Source organism: Carex rostrata, chromosome 4 (genome assembly GCF_964058835.1).
Source record: "Carex rostrata chromosome 4, lpCarRost1.2, whole genome shotgun sequence".
In the NCBI taxonomy this organism is placed as follows: Eukaryota; Viridiplantae; Streptophyta; class Magnoliopsida; order Poales; family Cyperaceae; genus Carex; species Carex rostrata.
This window is the reverse complement of record NC_135921.1, coordinates 2,401,460-2,414,016: the sequence shown is the minus strand read 5'-3', so window position 1 is coordinate 2,414,016 and position 12,557 is coordinate 2,401,460.

The window sequence follows — 12,557 nt, the reverse complement described above, 5'->3', positions numbered from 1 at the left end:
AAAACAAACCGAACCGAACCGAACCAAACCGAACTGAACTGAACCGAACCGAACCGAACTGTTAAACCGAAAACCCGAACCGTTTAATCCAAACTACTTCGGTTTGGTTCAAAACCAATTAAACCGGACCCAATGAACACCCCTAACGGTAGCGGGTGAAAAACAAATAATACTACTATAATAATTAATTTTATTATATTTTACAAATAGAACATCAAAACTCATTCATTTTGCACATATGCAATGATATTACTAATAAAAATAAATGTGCAATTAATTTTAACTAAATTGTATTTTTTTAATAAATTAAAAGAATTCAAAAACGAAAATATATCTTCCTACAAATTTAATTATTTAATTAAAGAACAAACCGTACAAATAAAAATAATATGTTTAATATTTTTCTTACAACAAAAATAATACACTAAATAACAAAAGTACTCACTAATTGTTGCTGGAACGTTATTATATTATTATATTTTATACAATTACCCTATAAGATAACGGGTACGAAATAGTCTGTACCCATACCCGTACTTGTTTAGCTAAAGAAAAAAAAAATTCTTATCTATACCCATACCCAATAAACTAACAAAAAAAAATCCTACCCATACCTGCCTTATCAAATACGATACGGATCGGGTAAACAGCTAAAAGGGTATCATTGACACCCCTAAGTCCACATTCTGAATTGATCATTTAAGGCAGTTTGCAACCCATATTTTTTTTTGAAAGTATGTCAAACTAGTAATATTCAATTGTCTTAAAAAAAGTTGTGGATCCAATAAATTTTAAATTATAATGGTTGATTATAAATTGGAAGTACTGTATTTGGTCAGATTGAATTGAAAACTTAGATAAAATCGGACTAATCAGATCTATGTAGAACCCAAAATATTGGACTTGAAAAAAGTAATAATTGTTACATGATCAAACTTGATCCGAGATAATAGGTACACAGTTTAATGGGAGGAAGTGGATTCTCTCCTTACCCAACTAAAATAGAAACAAAAGCTACTAAATATTTTTGTCATGATAAACCAAATTTATTGGCGGATTTAGATCCCCTCTTTATGATCTTTTATTTAGTACTGTTGACTGTTTATAACACAAGTTCAGATAGATAGGAAATACATTCACTTCCTCTCCATTCCTTGTACATTTATATTAGAACAAATGAAACCTTCTCATAAGATTTGTATTTTAAGATTTCAATAAAAATAATATACTTACTTCCTGCATCCTCATCTTCTAAACATTCTCCATACATTTTGTCAAAATTTTCAATAAATAAATAAGTGTTTATTTTAGTTTAAACTAGTGTTCGTTTTAGCTTAAATTAATGCACAATTTTGAGGTAGGTAGAAAATTGTTTGAATGATATCGAAATGGTGAAACTTAGATTGCAGCTATTTGGGTCAAATCCAGTAAATTCAATAATTGAAATGGATATTTTATTATTTATGTTCTTTCTAACAAATTGAGATGATAATATATAAAATTATAAATACATGGCGATGAGAAAAAGACAAAAGAAAAGTAAAAACACCCTGAAATAGTGAAATCTGAAAAGTTATAAACAAAACAAATAATCAACCTTCCCACGGTGTGAAGCACATCAAAAAGAGAAAATTAAAAAAATGAAACAAAAAGATGGAGCAGATTAATTGGAAGATGCACCATGCACTGCACATGACATAGACTCAGAGCGCCGTGGATGGCTCTGCACGGGGCCTCTTTCTTTATTTCTCTCCATATTTTGACCACCACCATCTCCTCACAGTCTAAAGTCTAAACCCACAATTTTTATTTTTAGAAATATTACAAATATTTTGTCTAGAAAGAACCGAATCAATAATTCATATCAATATTTATAAGGAACCGACTTGTTGGTTTCAAGAGCAGAGTTAGGATTTCAAACGTGAACATAGTTAATTATATAAAAATTTCATGTTGCGAATGGTGTTAATTTCATAATATTCATAGTCTTTTTACTCTAATATAGAAATCTTATACGAGTACATAAGTTTTGAAAAAATAAAATTGAGATTAATTGACTCTATTAAATACTAGTGGATCTGCCCCTAATTGTTTTGGTTTATTTATGTGTTGATATAGTTTTTTTAATTTTTATTATAAGTAATTTTAAATTTAAAGGAATCAAAACATTGTTTCAGTTTCTTTATGTATCAATGCATATTCTTTCTCGCATTGATGCTAAAGAAACTGAAGCATTGCAAGCCTTCTTATTGCATTGATGCTAAAGAAATCAGAACAATGTTTCGATTTCTTTAATTTTTTTTTTTTGTATTGATGCTAAAGAAATCGAAGCAATGTTTAGATTTCTTTAAATTTCAAATTTCCTGTGATCAAATTTAGAGATATGAAATTTTGTAAAAATGTGTTAAGGAACCGATTGGATGAAAAAAAATTCCAACTATTTCCTTTCTGGTAATTTTTTTTAATATATTTCTAGAAGTAAAATATTCTGTCCTAACAGTCTAAACACTGCCAAGTGTCAAGGACCAGACTGTATAATAAGTTAATAACTATAACTCTATATAGAAAGTATGCGCTAGATGATTTAGGCATTGAATTTGAAGCAAGGAGGCTCATCAGCTCATGCTGTGTCATGTGATCAGTGAGCTGTGCTCCATTGAGTTTGTTTAGACTGTACACGGTCTACTAGATTTTGCACTGCTCGGGACAAAAATTTAACCAAAGAGCGCGGAGTTGGTCATCATTAGACCGACCTCATCTCTTTTTTATTTTTATTTTACCAGTGGATCAAAATATTATGTGGAATTATTTGTTTATATCAATTGTGTTTTATGTATTATTTCGTTTTTTTTTCTATTATTGTAGAAGGAGACCGAAAAAACATGCCTCATGGTAATGTTGGCTAGTGAGGATTTTTAACATCTATATATAAGACCAATGAATTAAGATTCTGATATATTTTTAAGAGAAAAATTAGGGTGTGATGTCTCCATCAAGGAATTCACATCCTCTCCAATACCTGATAAGGGTATCTTTTACAATTACTAGATCTGAACCGTACTTTTTAACTTGGCACGAATCTCAAAGCTCAAAAATGGGGCCCCCTACAGTGACCCGAATCCCAAGCCGGTTGAGATTTAATCTCAAACCGTAAAGTAAGTGATCCTCTGCAATACCTGAGAGGATACGAGTTCTTCATCAAGAGGGGTTGGTTTCGAACTACAAATTGGTATATTTGGTACATCTCCAAAAAGTTATTGGATTGATTTCGAACTACAGATTGGTTTCGAACTTTAAATTTTTTGCATGTAAATATCAACACTCTAGTTTTGCTCTATTTCGAATATTAGAGTTTATTTGCGAAAAAGTTATCACGAACAAAATTCTGATGGAATATTAGAATTTTGACTTAAATTTTTTTCTTACAATCTTTTAAAAAAATAAACCAACCCATTAGTCATTTTTTTAGAAAATTTTCAGATATGCACATATAATTTGCTCATATAACAAACTAGTTGCACAAATATAATCTCTGCAACCAAATCAATCTGTGCAGATACTAGTTTTCATTGGATTTCGTAGATTTTTAATTGCGCATATTATAACTGAATAATTTTCTGAAAAAAAAAGTGGCTAATGAATCTATTTTTTTTTTCCACGATGATAAAGGCAAGAGCTAGGAATTAAAAAGTCATGGTGTGATGAGATACATCATGGTACAATACGGTTCTATTACGGTAGGTACGACATGTGTATCAGTTGCGTATTGTGGCTATCTTTTGAGTGTTTGGAATTGTACAACACACGAAAGCTCCAGTCATGTTACAGCACATAGTCACACGAATCATGTGTAATTACGATCGTTATATCTTAATCAAATGGTAAATTTTCAATGAACTAACTTAAATTATAAAAAATAAAATAGTTAAACGTGACAAATGTGGCTAGCTAGTCACGACGTGACTAACACACAGTGACAATCTTTTCAAATTTAATCACAGTATGTACAAATTTAATTTGATCATAACGTATAACTCAAGTTATGACGTGACTAATCATAACACAATACGTACGTAAGTTGATAACGAGAGCTTCATCTTTCTTCTAGAGAAAAAAAAATCTCGTAGTATATACAAACTTTTGTGACAATGTGATTATAACAATATGATACATATGTATACTAACTTGTATTATATGGGTGTTTAACTTTTTTTCTTTTTCTTTTTTAAATTATGGGTTAAAGTTTAAGTCACTTAACACACTTTTAAATTTCTGTATATATATATATATATATATATATATATAGAGAGAGAGAGAGAGAGCTGGGCTACGGTGAGTTGCGAAGTAAAGCGACTATTTTACTTCACGCTCATATTTTGTGATTTTAAAGTTCAAAACGTAGATCCGAACCGTTCATCTTGTTCTCCATATTGAAATGTGCTTGGAGACCAAATTTTACATTTTTTGGAATTTTTTTACTATTTATTAAGCAATTTTGAATGCCGCTGATCTGAGGGTTCACAAAATTTTCCTGTTTTTTACTGTTCACAGCAAAACAGCAGTTTTCAAAAATGCTTAATAAATAGTAAAAAAATTCCAAAAAATGTAAAATTTGGTCTCCAAGCACATTTCAATATGGATTAAACATCTAACGGTTCGGATCGGTCGTTTGGGCTTTCAAAATAAAAATACGGCGTGAAGTAGAAACGCGTTTTACTTCGCAACTCACCGTAGCCTATCTCTATCTCTCTCTCTCTCTCTCTATATATATATATTATACAGAATTTTCATACTTTGTGAGTATCAAAATTCATAATATTTTATATGGAAGTCATGTGTCTTTCTTACTAGATAAAAAATAGATTTTTAGTGTTTAACTTATATATGGAGTATTTATAATTATTAATTAGCATTGTATTACTTATATCAAATAACATACAAAACAAAATATTTAAAGCTAGCTGTGTTGTCCGTTGTTTAATAATATTCAAACCAACTTTTCTCTCAAAAAAATTCAAACCAATTTATCATTTAATTCGTCGGAACAAAATTCATATATAAAGTGCAACTCTCTAACATTAATTATGAAGATACAAAACATCTATCAAACATCCTGAATAATAATTTATTAAAATTTATATTTAATTAAGGTTCTTTCATAAAAAATCTCCTAAATTGAAAGACCGATAACGCCCATGAATTTGCGTCTAACGCTGCGGAGATGAGCATCAGAGTTAAAATATTCTAACATGACTCGAAATTTGAGTTTGAATTCGGATATTAGTTCAGAATTAGCGCGAATTTTACATAACCACGTAGATTTTTAAATTGATCCATACTTAATTTGATCAGACGATCTGAATTTCAAATTTCAAATTTGGGTTATTTGGAAAATCCGAACACAATTATTCATCGAGTATGTATCCCTTGCGGTACACTGAACGGTTCAGATCTTAGCAGAGTAGTAAATTCGTATTGTGTTATGTAGGTATTGACAAGCTGTGATTTTGGTCATATGTTGGTCTTGTTGTGAACAAGTTAATTTTGTGCACATCGTGTTATGTCGTGATTAAATTGGCAAAGTATGATCACGATACATAAATAGTCATATCGTGGCCAAATGTATCATGACCAAACCAATTTAGTCATGTTTAAGTATTTTTTTTAATCAACATACACAAATATATCAGTGCACATTATTGGATATGATTAAAATATGAAATATATGCATGTCACATTCTGAGATTTTTAACTGGCTATAGTAAATTTTCACCTTTCAGTCTGTAACTCTGTATGGCACATTTTTTTTTGCAAGTTGCACGCCATCCGATACACGCTGCGCACGATTTTTTTTTTCAAATTTTTTTATTGTCCAGTCAGATCTAACAATTTGATCCAAATCGCAATTGGCGTTTCGTAAACATTTCGTGTCGTTCCATTATCAGAGTGATTCTCATTTCCTGTCATTTTTACTGAGAATTAATTATAACATGTAACACGCGAATCATAATATATAACCGATTGTATTTTTTGATTGAAGTTGTGCCAGACATACTCAGCTCTGGTATACTATTTTTTCCACTCGAGATCTTACTCTACGAGGAGACAGCATCTCAATCCATCCATCCATTCACATTAAAAAACAAAAACAAAAACAAAAAAAAGTCTGAATCCATCCGAACTAGTATCCATAGGTATCCATGGAGTGGTGTGTACTTTGTATTGGGAAGCTGAGAATAAGATGAATCAAATCAAATCAGTACCAGACAGACTATCAGCGCATAAGTCGCCGTGCGACAGTAGCACTTCTCTAAAACTGTACATACATGCAGAACTGAACAGAGGTGCAAAATTAAGTCAATTCTCTCTCTCTCTCTCTCTCTCTCTCTGTCTCTCTAAATGTGCAGTCCAGTCAAATGGACTTCCAAGTCATTTCTGGGACATCAATCGTGGCGTTGGAGGCCGTTAATTACTCGGTACGATCGAACCCCCAGCCATCCGTACCGCTCGCTCTGTTTCAGATTGTAAACCTGCACGCACTGCCACCAAAAAAGAGGTTTACACTTTGCACCTTACCGATAAGCAGCACATTTATTGCGAATTTTTTTTATTTCAATAAAATAATATAGGAAATTAAGGAGACTCTTTCATTGTGATCTTGATATTATATAAAGAACCGAATCATTAATCTGCTACAATTTGCTATCAGCAGATATCTACAGAAAAACGCGAATTCTTTTTTATATATATGGAGATATTATAAAATAAAAGTCTTGTTTTTGGAGAAAAACAAAGAGAAAGGAGAGAAGGAGAGAGATTAAGAAAATAAGAAAAGTAAGATTCTGATATTCTACGAGAATCAGAGCTGGATACAGGATTTTTTTTAGAGAGACAAAAAAATAACGAATCTAATCGGATTCAAATATATTAGCTAACCAGACGCTAGATAAAAAAAAAAATAACGCTCTAACTTTTAATTTTTCATTATCTGGCTTCTAATTATAATTTTCAATCTGAATTAAAGAAATTTATTATAATTTTAATTCAAATTACATATTAAAATGCAGACAAAAAAATTTCAAAAAATAACAAAGTTGATCGTGACCTATAAATCTCTAGACCTCGCTCCACATAGGTCTAAGCCATGATAATAATAAGTAATTTTTGAATCCTTACAACGAAGGCGATGCAGTAAATTTGGCTCCTAAATCCTCTAAATTCACACAAAAACCTATAAACTATTGTCACAGAATATTTAAGTAGCTAAGAAACCGAGTCAATTTTATTAGATCAAAATTGTCTAACACTCCATACAATTCTCTGTATTATCTTTAAATACTATAAATACAAAAAGTTTCAGCATTTATTCGGTTATATATATGATCATTTTGCAGCAGAAAAACTTGGTACAGTAATGCGTATGGTCAAGTTTTACTCAAAACTTTTCAAAAGCAGTATAATTAATTACAACGTAATTTTTTGAAATGCTATAGCTCAACAAATTCAATGGACTGAAAAATAATTTTAAACTTACGTTTAATAAAAAAAACTTCGGCCATTTTTATTAATACCCTCCAAAAAAAAGCAAATTTCAAAATTGCCTCCGTGTTTGATTGTTTTTCAAAACTGCCCCGACCGCTGGGCTCACAGGCGGCCCAAAACACCAAACAGGGGCGGGCCACACCCCTACCAGATTGCCCCCTGCAGGGGCGGGCCACAACTCTAGCAAACCGCCCGAGCCAGGGGCGGTCCACTAGGGACCAGACCACCTGTGGTCCGGGCAGTCCTCTTGTTTATTTTTTTTTATTTTAGAGAGATCTTAATATTTTGATTTAAATAATTTTATGAATAAATTTTTTTCTTGTTTAGAGTGTATGCCATAAAATAAGACATTTGGTATATTTATGCAGTGATGTCGTAACTCTTTATAACTTTGATTTGATTTGTCAGTTGGATATCACAAGTCTAAAGATAACATTAATTAAGGAATTGAAATTGATTATTAATAATTTAATTTATTCAAATATACACAAGAAAATATAGTTAGATTGCCTCAATGATGTCAACTTCTTTTTTTTTTTAGAGAATAATTGGATTATTTGATTATTGTCAACATATACCATTTGCTCGGAGATAGGCAAACGAACACAATAAATAGTAAATGCATTTTAAAATAATTATATGGATAATTCTTGAATAATCTCTTAGGCTTTTGACTAAACAAAATACCAATCGTTGTATGTACGTCTACCGTTGAACAAAAACTTAAACTGGATTTTTGAGGCACTAAACGACGTTTTTTTTTAAATTCTGATGCTACGGATGCCCAAGGGTGATCCCCGGAGTGATATTCGGATCCGTCTTGTCCTCCACTTTCCTAAAGGTGGTCATACGCACAAATCCGACTTTTCTAGCCAAAGTTATGGCTGTTTAAAGTTTTTTCAAAAGCCGAACTTTGAAAATTCATAACTAATTGTAAAAAAATCCAAATAAATTAAAATATGTGTTAATTCTATGTATTTTTGAATGCTCCAAATGCTGGTATAATCATTTTGCAGTTTGGTCCATGTATCAGTCCAGACTTGCTGATTTACCAGAAGAAGTCAAATTTGAATGTTTTTAGTGCATTGCACTATACCGGTGGCCTTTGCTTAGTGCTTGGCTACTGAGTTTGGACTTGGTACCATACCAGATGTCAGTCTAAGGTACATTGTGCATGGACAGAGATCTAATTTGAGATTTTAATATATCTTAGTAGCTCTAAATTATTGTTTTAGTACCAAAAATAAAGAGAAGAAGATCAACAAGCTGTCAGAGCTTGAAATTTTTTGAATTAAGGCCAAATCCTTAATTAGTGTTATCTTTAAACTTATGATAGGCAACTGACAAACTAAATCAAAGTTATAAAAAATTACGACATCATTTCATAAATATACCAAATGTCTTATTTTAGGGCATACACTCTAAACAAGAAAATTTTTTCTTCATAAAATTATTTAAATCAAAATATTAAGATCTCTCTCTGAAAAAAAAAAAAAAAAAAGAGGACCGCCCGAACCACAGGCGGTCTGGTCCCTAATGGACCGCCCCTGGCCCAGGCGGTCTGCTAGAGGTGTGGCCCGCCCCTGCAGGGGGCGGTCTGGTAGGGGTGTGGCCTGTCCCTGTAGGGGGCGGTCTGCTTGATGTTATGGGCTGCCTGTGGGCCCAGTGGTCGGGATAGTTTTGAAAAAAATCCAAACACAAAGGCAATTTTAAAATTTTCTTTTTTTTTGGATATTAATAAAAATGGCCAAAAAAACTTATATGGTTTTCGAAATATTTATATTTTTTTTCTAATTTTCGAATACTGAACAACAAAACAGAAATTGTTTGCTAAGCATGAAACATATATAAATGTACAATCGGAGGTGGAGAGAAGAAGGGTGAATGAGGGTCATTGACCCTATTTTTTCAAATTTTTTTAGTATTTATATATAATTTTTTATATAATATAGAATAAAATGATTTGAAATTATGAAATTGACTCTCATTTTCTGACTTCGTCCCTATGTACAATTGGTATGCACGTAATTGAATTGTAATTATAAATCGATAAACATTTATGATGGAGCATGCATGATATATTAGTATCACCCCCAGAAGACCCAATTTTATTAATTTTGAAGAAAAAAAATTAGCAATATGTTTTCAATGCTAATTGATTTTTTAATTTGTAAAAACAATCGTCCAAGACCTATCGCAAACTACTATGATTTATAAGTTGAAAGTTTGGCGATAAAAATTAGATAAACCAAAACTGGTGACAAAAAAGAGTACAATCCTCATCCTCCGTTGAATATTATTAGAAAAAAATCATATCATATGTCAGTTACCACTGGCAAATTGGTCCCATGAACACTCTGATTATAATGTGACAGTTCAGTGGCGATGTTTAATCGTGATAAGGTGCTTGTTGTAAATGTTAATTCAAGGGGCCAAATTGAAAAAAAATATTTGCAAGTAGGGGTGGCAACAAGTTGGCTCGTCACGAGTTGGATCTAGCTTGAATTCGTCACGAGCTAGCTCGTCCGAGTTACGAGCGATCTGACTTTAGATATCCAAGCTGAAATCAAAACTTGAAATCATCATGAGCTGCACTGAGCTAGCGAGCTGGATCGCTGGGTTTAGTTGGAATTTGTTTTAAGAAGAAAATAGATTTTATAAACTTTTTTGACCGAATTAGACCAAGTTGTTTTTACAAATTTTAAATTTTACAAATAAGTTTTAAAACGAATTATTAAATTTCAGACAATATAAAATGTAGATATATGGAACGTTAACGTTGTTAGTGTTTTTTAATGGGCACAAAATATTTCTAACTTGATGATATAATTTGAGCAGAATTAGGGTGTCTCAAACCTTCCAAGACTTTTGGCGAGCTTAGCTAAAAAAACTATCGAATTGACTTAAAATATGTATCCAGATCGTTGAAACCGATCTAATTAATTTTAAATTGATATGTTTATATGTAAACTTTTTAAATTTAAAAATTAATAATTAAAAGGTTGAAAGGGTTGAATGTGATAGGGAGAGGGGGGCGTCTGACGCCCATTGGACCACTTTTGTGTTTGATGAGTTATCTTTACCGTCAGATCTGCTTTAGGCTTCGTGCCCGTAATTTTGCGTCTGCTTTAAAATCCGTACACACGAATCCTAAAGCAGATTTGACGGTGAGAGAACCCATCGAACACAAAAGTGGTTCGATGGCCATCAGACAGCCCCCTCTTCCAAATGTGATATACTTCAAAAACTTAAAAACTTTATATTCGCCAATCGTGAAGTATATCAGTTTTAACGGTTTAACTTCTTAATTTGAACATAATTTAATTGGTTTTCAAACTAAGTTCACCAAAAAACATAATGATCTTATGAACACCATAGTTTTACTCATATAATTTTATTTAAAAATAAATGTTACATATAAAGAAAATTGGTCAAATTAATTAAGAAATTGAGAAGGGTAGGTATGATATTTATTGGACTCAACACAACACATTTTTGAAGCAGATTGGACAGAAGCGCTGCTATCCAACTCAAATTAAGTTCAACAGATATCAAGTAAAAATGTTTGAATAGCGTTTATCGCATCATAGCGGAACGAACAAAAAAATAATGCTATGTTCATATAGCGTCAATAGTACCATAGCTTTAATAGTCCGAAAACACTGCATTATTTAAATCCTTGAATTTACTTCACTCTCCGAAAGAAAACGCAATGGATCGAAGCTAACTAGCTATGTAGCTTTTGACTCGCATCAGAATCCACAAAAAATAGCAACGTAGCCGTAGAGAGTTGAGAGAATGGCAAAACGACAGCCTAAATTGTTAATTTTTGGTTATAAATTAAGAAAAGAAGACCGTGGAGACCCGGTTCGGTTGTTTGAGTCAGCGACACAGGACTTGTGGCGGATGTTCTGGCTTGGCGCTTATTAATGGCCAACCACATGCTCCTCTCTTCTGTCCTCCGTGCTCCTATTCAGATTTGCTGAGGCAGTTATATACAGTCCCCCAAGTGTAGTGAGTCATTTGTGACAAATATATAATTTATAAGTAGCATAGCGGACTCTGAAAATACATACATTCATAAGTAACCCGATAAGCAAAAGAAATAGACCCGAATCCAAAACAGCATAGCCAATCCAATGCAATTCTGCATGACTGCATCTATTTACCAAACAACAAAACTGACAACGATCAGAACAGGTTTGACCACATCCCCGGACCCACTTGACAGTATGCTCCCCTGGTCCTAATTGTTCTGTGAGTCTTTGCGCTCAAGGTCAAGGATCCACAGATGAGAAGGACGCCATTAAGTCACAGACTACAATTGTTTTTGTTTTTTTTTCTGAAGAAAATCATTAATTCGGTCTAGACTCTAGCTGCGAGGTGAGGGAATTCGTATCCTCTGCATTAACTCAAAATGAGAATCTTTTGAGTTAATAAATCTTGACCATTCAATTTGTTTCAAGATTCGTGCAGATTAAATCTGCACGAATATTAAATGACCCTTATATCATAAACAGGAGCTGGATTAGCTCCGTTTAAAATCAGACGACTGGAATTCATTAACTCAAAATATTATCTTTTGAGTTAATGCAGAGGATACGCATTCGAGGTGAGGTGATCGAATCAGATGTTTGGTTTAATTTATCACACCTTTATATAATTGGCAATATGAAAATTTAAAAAAAGTAATTGAATTAATGGTTCGGTCTACTTAGGATTTCAAAATTCTGGTCCAAAAATTCATTAATTCCGACACTGGCGGGGAATTGTCTCTATTCAAAAGTGGACCGAGGTAATAGTTCGGTCTTTATTATTTTTGAAAAAAACTATTAATCTGTTTAATGACAATTAATTTTTCAATTTATAAAATAAAAATTTGCTCAGAGTTCAGCAATAGAAATTAAATATATTGCCACAGTGCATATATTTCAGGTAAATGCGTTCTTTGAAATTTACTATCTGATCTCCGTATTTCTGAAATTATTTTGCTAAAGGCGAGATACACCAGAAAA